This window comes from Ambystoma mexicanum, chromosome 2p (genome assembly GCF_040938575.1).
Source record: "Ambystoma mexicanum isolate Mex_15411 chromosome 2p, UKY_AmexF1_1, whole genome shotgun sequence".
Taxonomy (NCBI): domain Eukaryota; kingdom Metazoa; phylum Chordata; class Amphibia; order Caudata; family Ambystomatidae; genus Ambystoma; species Ambystoma mexicanum.
Window position 1 is genome coordinate 499,218,664 of NC_090923.1, and position 15,107 is coordinate 499,233,770.

The window sequence follows — 15,107 nt, forward strand, 5'->3', positions numbered from 1 at the left end:
CCGTTTCCAGAACCCACAACGGATGAGAGAGGAGAAAGGGGACATTGACCACCCGCAATGCAGACGGCCACCTGAGCAACACCCAAGGAGAAGCTAACTGCATCTCCAGAAGGCCCGGGAACCACCCCCTCTGAGGCCAGTAAGGGACCACCAGGATAAACACACGTGGAGATGATCTGATTGTGCTGATGACCTGCAGAATCAGGGGATTTGGAGGAAAGGCATAAAGAAGCTCTGAGGGGCTAAGTCAAGGGAAGAGCGTCCACCCCCCCTCAAACCCCTGGGGGGCAGAGTCCTCAAGCAAAATCAGGAAAGTTGAGAGTTGCAGGGGGAGGCAACGAGGTCCATCCAGGGATGCCGAACCACCGACACACATCCTGAAAAACTTTGGGACAAAGACACATCTCCGCTGAGACCGGAAACACCCTGCTGAGCCGGTCCACAGTCACATTGTCCACCCCCCGGATACTGACCGCTCTCAAGGACACCAAGTGTGCCGTGCTCCAGGTCCAAATGGACAAAGCCAGATCCTCCAGGGAGCGGGACCCCGTAGCCCCCTGATGGTTGATGGAAGCAAGAGCCAAGGTGTTGTCTTTCCGAACCATAACATTATTCCACTAGATCGAAGACCTGAAGACCACCAAAGCCCAAGACACCTGATAACTCCTTCCAATTGGAGGAGGGCAGCTTGAAAAGAAAAGAGTTCCAGTGAGCACAGAACGTACTCAAAGGTAAGTACTGGGAAGAGGAATGGGGACATGGAGGTAATGACTTATTCATTCCAATGCATGGTATATTCATTCAAATGCATGTTATATTCACTTCAACGTGTGTCATATTCATTTCAATGGGTGTCATATTTATTCCATTGCATGTTCTATTCACTTCAAAGTGTGTCATATTCATTTCAATAGATGTCATAATTATCTCAATGCATGTCCGATTCATTTCAATGTGTGTCTTATTCATGCCAATACATGTTATATTCACTTCAATGTGTGTCATATTCATTTCAATGGGTGTTATGTTCATTCCATTACATGTCCTATTCACTTCAACGTGTGTCATATTCATTTCAATGGGTGTCATATTTATTCCAATGCATGTCCTATTCACTTCAACATGCGTCATATTCATTTCAATGGGTGTCATATTTATTTCAATACATGTCCTATTCATTTTAACGCATGTCTTATTCATTCCAATGCATGGTATATTCATTCAAATGCATGTTATATTCACTTCAACGTGTGTCATATTAATTTCAAAGGGTGTCATATTCATTCCATTGCATGTTCTATTCACTTCAAAGCGTGTCATATTCATTTCAATGGGTGTCATATTCATTCCAATGAATGTTATATTCACTTCAACCTGTTTCATATTCATTTCAATGGGTGTTATGTTTATTTCAACGTGTGTCATATTAATTTCAAAGGGTGTCATGTTCATTCCATTGCATGTTCTATTCACTTCAAAGTGTGTCATATTCATTTCAATGGGTGTCATATTCCTTCCATTACATGTCCTATTCACTTCAACATGTGTCATATTCATTTCAATGGGTGTCATATTTATTTCAATGTGTATCATATTCATTTCAATGGGTATCATATTTATTTCAACGTGTGTCATATGTATTTCAATAGGTGTTATATTCATTCCATTGCATGTCCTATTCACTTCAACGTGTGTCATATTCATTTCAGTGGGTGTCATATTCATTCCAATGCATGTCCTATTCACTTCAACGTGTTTTATATTCATTTCAATAGGTGTTATACTTATTTCAACGTGATTCATATTTATTTCAACGTGTGTCATATTTATTTCAATGCATTTCATATTCATTTCAATGGGTGTCATATTTATTTCAATGGGTATTATATTTATTTCAACGTGAGTCATATTTATTTCAACGTTTGTCATATTTATTTCAATGTGTGTCATATTCATTTCAATGGGTATCATATTTATTTCAACATATGTCATATCTATTTCAACGTGTGTCATATTTATTTCAATGGTTGTCATATTCATTCCATTGCATGTCATATTCACTTCAACGTGTGTCATATTAATTTCAGTGGGTGTCATATTCATTCCAATGCGTGTCCTATTCACTTCAACGTGTTTTATATTAATTTCAATGGGTGTTATATTTATTTCAACGTGAGTCATATTTATTTCAACGTGTGTCATATTTATTTCAATGCATGTCATATTCATTTCAATGGGTGTCATATTTATTTCAATGGGTATTATATTTATTTCAAAGTGAGTCATATTAATTTCAAAGGGTGTCATATTCATTCCATTGCATGTTCTTTTCACTTCAAAGTGTGTCATATTCATTTCAATGGGTGTCATATTCATTCCAATGAATGTTATATTCACTTCAACCTGTTTCATATTTATTTCAATGGGTGTTATGTTTATTTCAACGTGTGTCATATTTATTTCAACATGAGTCATATTTATTTCAATGGGTGTCATATTCCTTCCATTACATGTCCTATTCACTTCAACATGTGTCATATTCATTTCAATGGGTGTCATATTTATTTCAATGTGTGTCATATTCATTTCAATGGGTATCATATTCATTTCACCGTGTGTCATATCTATTTCAACGTGTCATATTCATTTCAGTGGATGTCATATTCATTCCAATGCGTGTCCTATTCACTTCAATGTGTTTTATATTCATTTCAATAGGTGTTATATTTATTTCAACGTGAGTCATATTTATTTCAACGTGTGTCATATTTATTTCAATGCGTGTCATATTCATTTCAATGGGTGTCATATTTATTTCAATGGGTGTTATATATATTTCAACGTGAGTCATATTTATTTCAACGTGTGTCATATTTATTTCAATGTGTGTCATATTCATTTCCATGGGTGTCATATTTATTTCAACGTGTGTCATATTTATTTCAATGCATGTCATATTAATTTCAATGGGTGTCATATTTATTTCAACGTGTGTCACATTCATTTCAATGGGTGCCATATTCATTCCATTGCAAGTCATATTCACTTCAACGTGTGTCATATTCACTTCAATAGGTGTCATATTCATTTCAATGTGTGTCCTATTAATTTCAATGCATGTCTTATTCATTGAATTTCAGTGTATGTCATACTCATTTCAATACATTTCATACTCATTTCAATACGTTATACTAATTCCGATACGTATTATAGTCATCTCAGTGTATGCCTTACTCATTTCACTGCATGTTGTATTCACTTCAATATGTAACATTCACAAAGGTGTAATTTTTACTTGAACGGCCTCCCAGAGTATGACATATCCATGGAAGTAAACATTTTGTATTGTGGTGTATGATTAGATGTTTGCTTCAATGGTTGTGTTATGGAGCAGTATTTGTGAGTTGTATTATAATATACTTACTGGTTGATTTTTTGTGATTGGATATATTTTTTCATGACTTGGGTAACTGGAGCAGATATTCTTTTTCAATTTCTGTGATAAAAGAAAAGATCATGTTAGTGTACGTAGTTTATAAAGACTTATTGCATTGCATATAGACATTTCTGCTTTATTTTGACCCTCATATTTAGTAGTTTACAAACCAGTGTACTGTGCAATTTGCTCAGTTTCTGTGTTTGTTTCTTAAATCATTGGTTCTGTGGGAAAAAAGTCCATGTTGTATTAAAAAAAAACTGTTTTTGTTATGGTACAGTAGATGTCTTTCTTTGTTTTCAGTGTTTGTTTCTGGATAATGTTCTATCTGTTGGCTTGTTGTAGGTTGTTAGATACCTGTTGGCAAATTGTAACTGGTTATAGTTTTTTTTATTTATATTCCAAAGTTGCTCATCTATCTGTTGGGTTATTGCAGATTTTTGGGGCTGATAGATGCCTGTTGATGTATTCTAACTGTTTATTGCTTGTTATATTTTAGTGGTATTGATTTATTTGTTTGGTTGTTGCAATATCTTGGGGCAGTTAGATACCTGTTGGAGTATTATAACTGTTTATAGTTTTCTAATTGAAGTTTTATTAATGTTTATGCACAGAATAGTTATAACATTTTGTTTTTAAGAATATTAAATAAGCGTTAATAAGATTTGCTGGTAATCTCTCCTTTAGAGTAATGGTACTATCATTATATTAAAATCATCCACAATTTATTTTTTATAAATGCACTGTAGTGACCTGCATTGGTTGTGGCTCCTGTGTGGTAGATTATACCTATTGTTTTGAAGGTTTTCTTACCAAGTGATACTTGACCATGTGTGAATCCAGTCAGCTTGTAGTTGTTTTTGGTATCATCTGCATTGTAACGTAGAAGCATTAGAATTACGTATTTACTATGTGTTTGTATTTGTAAGGTGGTACAATTATCTGAATTGCAAGTAGTACATAATCTGCCATGGTTTGCATTTTGTACAAGTTGCTGAAATTAAATGGATTCACAGTTAGGTATGGATACATACACAAAGCGTTCATTAGGCATTTGTTCCTCTGCCACATTGTTGCAGAGAATGCATGTATGTTTCCACATGTATCAAATCTGGAAGATTGCATTTATAGGTATGTTTTTGTTTTCCAGTAATTGTAGTAAGTACATTAGAAAGTCTTGTGGATCATCTTGTGAGTTTATAGTGAATTTCACCATTACAGCACAGTAGTCCAATGCTTGTCTTATTCCATTAACACTGTATGTGTTGTCAGGATTGTTGCTTGCATTTCTATGAAGGACTAACATTTGGAAACACAATTGGTCTGTATTGTGTAGGTAAATGTTGTCAACAATTGGTGGCAATTGGAAGAGAATATTTATTGCTACATTTGCATAGCAATTTACACCAGTTATATTTGAAAATTTGAATGGACCAGATAGTTCTGTGTCCAAGTCATTTCTTCGGAGTGTGTGTTGCTTCTTTGAAGAAGTACCTTTGAGTAGTAAATTCTTCTTTGGTTGTAGTAATTGATGAAGTATTAGCTTCTTTTACTCTGTTTGGAGGATTTGCAGTGAGATCCTGTTGCATTTCTGTTTGAAGTAGTTTTCTTTTACAAAGTTTTCCTTTCAGTGGAAGAGGATAGGTTTTTAGATGGGGGCTGTACAGTGAACGTAGTCTATTGTATTCTCGAATGCAAGGAATATCAGCATTTACTTTACTTGCATCAAAGTTGTTTAGAAATAGACTGTCAAGTGTACGTATGCGTGATGGTGCTACGTACCTCATGCCTTCTTTAAGGACTGTGTTCCCAATATCTATTAATGCTTTATCGAGGGTAAGTCCTTTTGATTTGTGAATGGTGACGACATATGCTAGAGTTACAGAAAATGTCTCTCTGCCTAAATACATGTCTTTGAAAAGAAGGAATCGAGCTGTTGAGCGTCCTATCTTTTTTACTTCTGATAGTTTGTCAAGGAGAATATTGACAAACTGAATGTTGTTGTAACGTGGGTATGTTTGAAAGCCAACAACTATACCAAGTGCTCCATTAACTAGTCCTTGCTCCACGTCAAGGTTACGTTTAAGCATCACTCTACAGTTTAAAGATAATTTTAATACTTTCTACAAACCAACTGTGTTTGAGATAGAGTTTTCTAAGGTATGAAATCTTGTTGTGGCTTGTTGACACATGGGTAGTGTCATACTATGTACCTCCAGTTTAGCTGTGGAGCAAATTCAAATTATTAGTTGCATTTCTTTTTCCAACATTGTTTCATTGAATTTTGAACAGCTTGCAAGAGTTGGCATCAAGGACATACAAGTGACATTTTTGTGTGCTAATTTTTCCATGACATCAGTAGCACATGAATTATGGCCATACAGTGCATGGATGTGGCAGGTTTTTAATATTGATTGTACTTCTTGAGGTAGTACACCGACTCTAATACTTTTTAAAATGTTGGCATATGTGAGGTCTGCAGACTGGTGCATGTTTTCTGTTAATTCTCTGTATTGAAATGTTGCCAAAGGTTGACATTTCCTATGCTGCCAACAGTTTTACAGCAGAGTTTGCGTCCTAAGGTTTTAAAAATAGGTTTACCTTTCACTGGTGTCAATTGAAAAAGATCTCCGAAAATAATCATGTGTTTTCCTCCAAAGAGCTCTTCGTAGTTTGTTTTGAGTACTTCTTGTAATCTGCGGTGAATAAAGGCCAACATTAGGTTGGAGACCATGTTCACTTCATCTATTGGTAACATTATCATTTGTTTTAACACTCTGCGTAGTTCCATTGCCGCTTCTGTAGAAAGTTTGTAACATTCCAATTTGTTTTGGTGTTCTACTGGAAGGAGTAGTAATCGGTGTAAAGTGACACCGCCTATGTTGTAGGCAGCTAAACCTGTGGGGGCAATTACAACAGCTGACAGTTTGTTGTTTGTCAGTTGTTGAAGGAACTTGCTGATGATTTTGATTAAGAATGTTTTGCCTGAACCAGCTTGACCACTGACGTATAGTAGTATAGGTTTGTAATTTTGGAAGGTACATTCTTTATTTTCATGTTGTACACCATGTGCAATTTCTTTTGTTACTTCTTGAAAAATGCTATGCTGCTCATTGTTCATTTTTGATTGCAGTACAGTTAAGTCTTCTGTATCTTCTGCATGGTGACACATGGGGGCTGATTCATGGAATTATTTGCGCTGATAAATGGGGATTTGTGCGCCATTCTGCCCACAAATCCCCATTTGTTAAACAGGGATTCGCGGGCAGAATGGCGCACAAATCCCCATTTTTTGGAGCAAATAATTCCATGAATCAGCCCCATGGTGTTTTGGACTTCTGTCATAGCTAATTCTGCCTCATTTGCTGTTAGTGGCTGTCCCACTGGTTCTTGGCTTCCTGTTATAGAAGGCTGACTACTGTCAGGAGTGTCTTTAACTAGTTGGGCCTGGAGTTCTTCTTCATGTTGCTGTTCATTGTGCAACATTGTTTTGTACTGTGTAAAGTTTACATTGGTTATAGTGCTTTTATTTGCTTTGAAAGCGTCTTCATAGGAGTCATACATATCTAGTAACTCTTCTACTTTTCTCCATGGTTTAAAAAGTTGGAGCAGGGACATGTAATATAGTTCTTTAAGTTGAGGAGTTTTTAATGACAATTTGATGTGATTCATTAAGCTTTGTTTGGTAAGTTTCACTAAGCTGCCTTCACAATTTGTCACTATGTATGTACCTTTATTTTCAACTGGTTTTATATTATTTTTGTATGTGAAGTTTTGGGCTATGTGGTATAGACACATGGTTTCCAAAGTGGTACTCGTGTTTGGGTAGTATGTGTCCAGTAAATTGTTTTTCAAAATGTCTTGGGTGTTGGTATCATTTTTGGCTATTGTTTCTATGTCGTCGTATGATTTGAAAACTCTTTTTCTAGATTTAGCAGGACCAAGACTTAGCCATACTATATTTTCAGATTTTCCATACAAAGCAGTTCCGGTTAAACGATCTTCAGCTTCATAGCAGCCATATTCTCTATGAGAGAGCATTTTTCTGCCTAAGCTGTACAATTTCTGAAACAGTGTTTTGTCCGATGATAGGTCATCCCAGATGTCTTGAAGCTCTCTTTTTTCTGCTTTAGTTAAGTAGGCTATAACATAGTGTCCAACTGCAATGGAATTGTCTGCAATGTACTGCACATCTATGTTTGCATTCCATAAGAGGGCAATGATTGCATTGTAATCATTGATATATTTTGCTTCTTCTGTTCTTTTTATGTAATATGTGTTCTTAGGTGATTTACCTTTAACACTATGTCTAACTGAAGACATGACGTTGTTTACTTGACCTGTTGCTGTAACTGATCTAGGGAAACCAAAGCGGCATTTGGTGTATTATTTCCCTTTGTCTTTGTATTTGTGACGACAATATTTCCCACATTTGTGTCTTTGAAATTGTAAAATGTGTGCATGAAGATTACTATGTGTTGCTTCTGATGGAATTTCACAAGTGGCATATTTTTGATAAACTGTAAAACAGTGGCATCACTGTCTTGACCAAATTTAGGAGCATCTTTAATCCATAAAAGCATGTGGATATGTGGTGCTCCTCTGGCTTGGTATTCTTTTCTCCAAAAGAAGTGTTAGACTACTCCGAGGGGAGAAACAGTTTTATTACAAATAAAGTGTAGCATAGCAATGAAGCGATGATGGAAATACCTTGAAACATTAACAGGACCTAGAGAGAAAAGTTCTCCAAGTGTTAGTATATCTATGTTTGTTTTGTTTTTGTTTGATATGCATAGGAAATCATGTAAATGTTCCCATGCATATTCTGCACAACTTAATGTAGCAAACCAAGTGGGTGGGCCAAGGTTTCTTATCATACAACGTACATCTCTGTGACATCAGAACCAGAACTCCTTCGTACCACGCATGTTTGCTAACAGATTTGTAATGCATGATTGTAAAACCTCATCTTTGTCTTGCACTTTTTGTAGTAATTGCGTAGCTGACATATTTTGAAAGTGGGTACCTGATTTCAATGTGTGTGCAACTCCGTAACATAGAGTTGCTAGTTCACGTTCACGTTCAAGAGTAGGTGCAATATGTATTCCACATTTTGTCTAAATCTGGGATCTTCAGAATACATTCGTAACGAGCGGTATTCTGATGCTGTTATCTGAGTGGGTCTATCATCGTACCTTACTCCTTTCCCAGTAGGAAAGAGTAGAGGAAAAGCATGTGCTTCTATACTTTTTTCCCATAAGCTGATTGATGATCCTTTGGTTTGTCGCATTTGGTGCATTTCTATTTCATCATCTATGGTGTCTTTAGAGTGTAAGGGATGAATTGTATAATGGTCTAAAATATTGGATACTGTAGCAGGTTCTAGAAGTTCAAATTGACCAGTTTATGGTGACTCTTGAATTATTTCAGTCATTTCCCTCAGGTTTTCTTCAATATTCATTTCTTTGTAGTATTCATTGTTGTCCTTTAGATATTGCAAGGCTTGTCTAACTTGTGTAAGTCTACGAGTTGTTCCCAAATTTTTTAGTCTTTTGTAGGTACACCATTTACTAAGACAATAAACTATTGATCAATTGGATGTTGCACTCCTAGAGTGTGTATATTTTCTTTCAGATCTAATGGTAAATGAACTACTTTGCCACAAATGCCTTTCTCTAATTCTGAGGGAGGTAATTTTCCTTTTTTTGGTTGAAGGCGTATTATTGCTTGAAATGGATGCACTGTTTGAATTATAATGCTCTCATATAAATTGAGTTGTTGCAAGGGTTTTGGTAGTGGGATTAATTCTAAGTTATTTGTGATAGCACGTGAAGGAGTTTGGTTGTCAAGTTTTGCAGTACAGTAACTGCAAATTATTAAGGGGTCATTTATTTCGTATTTGTTTTCTGCTATAAGGTGGAGAGCTAATTCAAACCATTTGGAATTTTTATTGTCTTTTATTTTGTATGTTATGTCTACAGTTTTTGTGCTACTTTTATAAAAAGTTCTGTGGCAACACACACACACACACATGGTTTGGTACTTCAGCGGATGTACTTTTAAATTTGAGTATTTCTTTTTTATATGTGTGTAGCAGAAGGTTTCCATTTGTAGAATTGTTCCTAGTTTGTTGTAAAGCTATTGCATTTTGCAAGTGGGTTTCACTTCCAAAATATTTTCTCAGGATATGCTCTATTTCTTCAAGTAGGTCTTTGGCTTTACCATGTAGAAGATTGTTATATAAATTGTCTAATGCTAAAGCTGGACTTTTAGCATAGTATAGTTTATGGACTAGATTTCTTATAGTTGAATGATGTGTTGCTATGATTTTGATATGATGGAAGGTGCTTTTGCAATTAGTTCCTGAAATGCAGGCTAATGAATGTCCTTGTAGTCCTGTGTGTTTGCACACTATACAGGTATCCATATTTTGTAGAAGTTTCATTTTGAATTTGTCTTTGCTTTTTACATATTGATTGAGGAACTGGCGTAAAGATTTGAAAGATTTTTTGCCAATGTTACACATTGACGTGCACGGCCATTTGTATACTGGACATTTTGGCTCAGTCGAATGGAGAGGTGATACTGAATTTTCTGGGGATATTTTTGTGGGCAGTGTTTCTTGTTCCATAATGGTATTATTAAGTTTTACATACCCTCATCCACTGCTATGTATGGCAATTGTGTTTGTTTGCTTTGTCTGTATGCTTCTCCATTGAAATATGGTTCTGTGCTCGTGCTGTGACTCCATTCACCTCCACAGATATTTAAGAAGTTATTTTTGTTGACATTCCTTTTATTGAGAAGTCTTTTTTGTAATTAAGTAGTTAGTTTTGTTAGTGGTTTCATTCTGTTTAACACTAAAATAAATAACTTCCTTTTGAGAAGGATTACACTGTCTATGAGAGCTTCTAAGATTAATTTCCTATGGTAGGTTTTAAGGGTTGTGCATGATTTCTCTCCTGTTTTTATAAGATTCTGAAGAACTCTGTGGCGGAACATTTTTGTACTGCAATGTATGTGTGCTGTGTGCATGATTGTCTGAGTATGATAGTAAGGATGTATGTGGCGGTGTGTGATTGTGCATTGGGCAGCTACAACTAGTTGGGAAGGCTATTCTTGTATTTGTGTGTTACTATACTGGGGTTCAGATGACAGTAGAAAGTAAGCTAGTGGAGAGGAGAAACACTAATACTAAATATAATGGTATAAAATTAAAACAGTTCTTTGTTCTGCAATGCTAACATTCTAGGGGCTGATTTAAGTAATTTGTGCACCGACAAATGGGGATGTGTGCACCCATTCTGCCTGAAAATCCTTGTTTAACAAATGGGCATTGGTGGGCAGAATGGTGCACGAATCCCTGGTTTTCAGTGCACAAATTCCATGAATGAACCCCACAGTGTGTTTGAGTAACAGTAAGAATATTATGGTAGTATTGTACTTACTTCTTTTGTTTGGAATGAACAGGTTTCTTCTGAGTTGTTGTTTGTACTTCAGATGCTGCTGCTTTTCAGGAGAATGGTCTTCACTGCAATTTTAAAAGAAAGAGGTTAGTATTTTTGTGTGTTTATAGCACTGATGTTAATTTAGACATTGATTTTTTTTGTTGTTTTTGTAGTAGTATGTGTGCATGCAGTTTCCTTTGACTATGTGCAGCCTTTTCATTTTACTCACAATATGTTAGTTCAACATGCTTTGCAAATGAGTAGAATACTAATTTTATGAAACTCAATTGGTTTCTTAAGGCTGTGTTATTGCATGTTAGGAGATAGAAGAAATAATGATGTACTTATTTTGCCATTTTTATGAGGTAAATGGCAGAATCTGTATATAAAAGTATAGAATGTATGCATTTGCGAAGGTGTGGTTAATGAAGCAGAAGGATGTGATGTACAGGCAGTGGTGTTATTTCAGGGGGGAGCTTTTCAATGATAGTGTCTATCTGTGTGAGTGTATAGAGATGAATGAATTTATCTTGGCTGTGTATAATTTTATAATACACTACAAAGTGTTTTTCTACAATTATACTGTAATTTCCCCCATCTTTTAATATTATAATTTTTTAGATAGTTGTGTGTGTAAAAAAAGAATTTCGATAGCAGACAGCTTTGGCAGTGACAGTTGATTATAGCTGATGGGAAAAATAATAGTAAGTTCATTTTATAGGTTATACAGGTTAAGTGGCAGTTACTCTGTTTATATGCATTTATAAGAGTTGTACATGTACTCTGCATAACATATGCATGCATGTGGATATGCATGCAGTTGCAAGTAGAAATCTTGGAGACTTGTACAGTGGTTTTTGTAGTAGGTGCTTTCCAGTGATATGAGACTTGTACTCAAAGTGATCAACACTACATTAGAAGTGCTGAACTCTGATGATGGAGTTAGATGTAGAGGTCTTGGATGTAATTGGTGGATGGTTGTGTGACTGCTTAGCTGTATCCAAAGAGGGAATGGCAGAGAGTGAAGTGGAAAGGGTAGAAGGACTTCTAAGAGTTACACGCTCTGTGGACATCGCAGCTGTCCGCAGACAGGGCTTGGCACATTTGGGGTTTTCCAGCAAATCCAGCATGGAAAGGGGACTGTAGGGATTAGCCAATCAGGTGTTAAGGTTGTGGATTTGTGTTGAAAGAGTCTGTGTGTAGTGGAGATGGCAGAGGTGGACATAGTCAGGGTGTTGGTGGTTGGAGATATGTTTCTGCATGGTTTACAGCAGTATGCTCAATGCAGGCATGTGGCAAACAATGTTGATGTTAAAGGAGTGGAGGTGGTGTGGAGCATGGTGCCTTATTGCAATGTACAGGGAATTGTACAAGTCTGTGAAGATATGGGCAGGATGAACAGTCCCCATGTGGTAGTTTTGCACTGTGGTGCTTTCCATTTGGGCTATGTCAGTGCCCCTACTTTGTTGGCAGATTTGGAACACTTGGTTGAAGCAGTAATGAACATCCTTCCAAATGCCAAAGTTATCTTTTCTGGATTAGTACCTAGGGCAATATGGGACAATAGTTCTGTTTTCTGTCGTCAGCAAAACATTGCTAGGTGTGCAATCAACCCTGGCATGTGTGCTTTCATGCTTAGAGCTGGTATGTTCTTCTGTAATAATGAGAATATTGATTCCAGTAATGCTATTTATTTTAAAGAAGATGGCATTTCTTTATCTTTTATGGGAAATGCCATGCTGTTTTGGAATTGTTGCTTTGGAGAAGGTTATGTGAAGATTTTAGGAGTAAAGTAAGAAATAAAAAAAAGAAAAACAATACAAAATAACAGGTGTCTATCAAGCATCTGCAAAAATAAAACAAAAAGGCACTTTTCAGAGCCAACCTTAAAGGGGAAATGAGGCACACTATTTAAATTTAAATTCACCACGCTCAGATTTTCGATATGTCAACTGACATGGCGGTAGTCCGTGGACACCACAAATTACATACAGGTATTTTGGGGTGGAGAGGTATGCAAATGAGAAAGAGTAGAGCAAGGGATTGGTCAATAAAGTTTACTGGGTGTCTTTTGTAAGGAGAGAGTTTGTCAGGAAGTCTTTTTCCTGAGAGAAGAACAGATAGTTATGGCTGTATGTTTTAGAAAAGAGATTGTATGGATTTTGGGAGACTCATGCATACATTGCTTGGAGGTGCATGCAGAACGCTGTGGAGTAGCTGTAGATCTTGGATTCCCTCGTGTGGAAGTGCACTGGCATGGAGTGCGTGGAATTAAATGGCTGGACTTGGTACCTCTCTGTGCTACTTTGGAGACACAGCATCATCCAGACATAATTATAATCATTGTGGAGGGAATAGTTTAGGACATGTGTCTGGAATTTCTTTGCAATTTGCAATGAAAGAAGGACTTGGGAAGGTCATGGACATGTTTCCAAATTCGCAAGTAATTTGTTCTCGTATTGCACGAGACAAATGTGGCTGCGTTCTTCTTTATTTGGTCCACAAATGGAGAAAGCGAGGTGCAATGTCAATATAAGGCTGTTTGTGCCTTTCTAAGAGATGTTGGCATGTCCTCTTTTCACAAAGAAAATATTATGTTTCGTAGCACATACATTTTTTGCAGAGATGGAATCCATCTTACTTATGCTGGTAATCAGATTTTTCTGAGAAATGTACAAAATGCATTGCAACCTTTTTTGGAATTACAGCCATCCATTTTGCAGTAGGTGTTGACCATTTGAAGTTTTTGAAACACAAACAAACACCACCAAAAGGCTCTTTTCATAGCCACTACTTCTTCCCGGAGAAAAGTGCAATGGCTATGATAGGGCAGCACCCCAACATTCTATATGTCTGTGAACTGTCCGTGGACTTCTAAAAAATGCACAGGGCCCGGCTCCATTTATTTGCCACTTCTATTTTTAAACTGTGAAAGGGGGCTCTGAAAAGAGCCTTTTTTGGGGGGGTTTTGTTTTTTTATATATTCTTTTTATTTTTTACACATGACACACTAGGAGAGGAGGGGAAAGGAGGGTAAGGAAGGGACACCAACCACAAGGATAAGAAAGGGCAGGTGGAGAGAAGAAGATGTAGGGTGAGCCTTATTTAGGTAGGTAGCAGACCTTCTCATGCTCCTTGACCACAGTCTCAAAAGCACTCCGAAGTCTCTCCCCCCTGCAGAGTACTGCGTCACAGTACATACACAATATTGTGACCCTCGAAAGTTAAGGGTCAACAGCATCGTGGATGGCCTGTGAGGGATGCGCTGTCGCATAGGAGTGTCTCTTGTGGTGACAGGAGTGGAAATGGAGGATGTTGTAGAGGAACTCAACCTACTATGTTTATTGCGCCTTGAAACACTTGTGTATAGGCGTGTTATAAATGCCATATCATATCACTAGGTACAACCTTGCGAATGGCCCCACCGTGGAACAACATTAGGGGTCGCTTCATGGATGTCATACCAAAGCTGTACGAACCAGGCCCCCCACGACTAAGCACCAATTTGCAGTGGTTGCAGGTGACCTTGTTTGCATGTTATTTTGGTACATCACCATGAATGGTAAACAACTGCCACATCCAAGGCTCACGGCGAGTGCTGGGATTAGGAACTTTCACTAGCTCATTCTCTTCATCCTCCTCATCTACATCCTCATGCCTGTTCCCCTCTGCAGGCTCTTGGGGAGGTGGTGGTGGTAGAGGGGGTGGGGGTGGTGCAGAGGCAGAAGCAGCACCAACTGGAACAACAGCAGCAATGGATACCATCAGTTTTGATGATGTAACAGCAAAGGCAGCAAAAGCAGGTCAATCTTCAATAGTTGAAAGACAGAATGAAGATGAGCTCTGGGGTGTGGCCTTTTATAGGGGTGCTGGTGCGCACATATCGAACACCCTAAAAAGGCTGAAAAAGTTCCAAAAAGTATGTAGAAAGTCAGGGTCATTGTCTGGGACATGTGCAATGGTGAATTTCTACTGTAAAATACTTTGGATTGTCCACAAAAGTACTTTTAAAATATCCGGGGACCCGGACAGTGTCCGCAAATCAGGACACACGCTCAGCATGGGTGCGGTCACATGATGATGTCGAGAACACATCTGCGAATGGGATGGGTGTCTGCAGGACACCAAATGCGTAGGAACGGTTGTGCACATGTGCACATGCGTGTGGGTGTTCTACGGACAGTGTTCGGGTCATCAAACCAATTAAAAGTGCGACACACGTG